This window comes from Electrophorus electricus, unplaced genomic scaffold, assembly GCF_041902795.1.
Source record: "Electrophorus electricus isolate QZ-2024a unplaced genomic scaffold, ASM4190279v1 Scaffold34, whole genome shotgun sequence".
Taxonomy (NCBI): Eukaryota; Metazoa; Chordata; class Actinopteri; order Gymnotiformes; family Gymnotidae; genus Electrophorus; species Electrophorus electricus.
Genome location: NW_027658627.1, coordinates 1636894 through 1638076, shown reverse-complemented (window position 1 = coordinate 1638076; position 1183 = coordinate 1636894). Strand labels below are relative to the sequence as shown.

General features: G+C 40.7%; 1 non-coding gene across 1 annotated transcript; it reads right to left on the bottom strand.

The window, feature by feature from the left end:
- Positions 1 to 494: 494 nt before the first annotated feature.
- On the bottom strand, positions 495 to 566 carry trnae-uuc (transfer RNA glutamic acid (anticodon UUC)). The gene has a single exon. It is a non-coding gene; the product is annotated as a tRNA-Glu (tRNA).
- Positions 567 to 1183: the final 617 nt, after the last annotated feature.

Here is a 1183-nt window from a genome sequence, read left to right as displayed (position 1 = left end):
ATCTCAATGCGGTCCACATGAAAGCAATTTTCTTTCCCTGAGTGCAAATTGCACTTTTAATGCCTGATATTTCAGCCACTCATTTCTCTCACTACATGACAAAACTCTCGAAACTTTTCTCCAAAAGCACTGAATGTTATTCTAACCATTTATGGCCTTTCTCCATTCATGTACACAAAGTCCAGTATGATTCCAAATGTCATCAAAAGATATATCTGTTTGTAGCTGAACAACTTATACAATGCGATCTTTCTTCTTTGTGTCAAATGAACTTAACAATTGAAACATCCAAAACTGGCTGTGTTTCTTGCCAACATACTGGTGTTTGGACATGTGGGATTACTTGCATGTCGCTTTCAATAACTCAGTTGGTAGAGTAGAAGTTAAAACTTAAAAAAAAAGTCATCCTTAGGCTGTCGGCTCAACTCCAACTCACACAAACTTTATGTTTTAATGCAGAATCTGTCGTTTTATATGAGCATAAAAAGAGGTTTTTCCCTGACCGGGAATCGAACCCGGGCCGCGGCGGTGAAAGCGCCGAATCCTAACCACTAGACAACCAGGGACAAAGCTGCTGAGTTTACATGAGAAGACCATTTTTCAAAGTCTGCACTCCTACTATTCTGACAGTGTTTGGATGCATACTGGACTTGGTATGCATGAGTGGAAAAAGGCCATAAAGCGAGTTATTCATCTTTCTCTTTGTTCTACAAAAAAATGAAGTTTGCAAGAGTCAGGGCTCTTTTTTACCATCTGGGAAAAGAGGGAACGCTGGTGTCACTAACACATGGAAAGAGCTGTTATAGTATTCCCCATTTGTCTCCTTAAAGCTTCTGACATTTTAGCCACTCATTTCTCTCTCTACATGAAAACACTCTAGAAAATGTTCTCCAAAAAATACGGAATGTTATTCTAAGTACTCAGAAAATAGTCTTTTCCTCCCCCTTCTGACGCGTGAACTTATAGACGCCCTTGATTGCACGGTGTCTCTGTAATTGACAGGGGAGAGAGCGTATGCCATTCCCTCTCTCCCTAAGAGTACAGCCAATTATGCTCTTCTAGACTCTCGGCCACAAATGGCTGTGACACCATCAGTTTCAAAGTTAAACACAACTCCTATAGTACCAATAAAAGCTTCACACTCACCTCAGCTGGGACATGGCAGACACTGAAGGAAACTCCT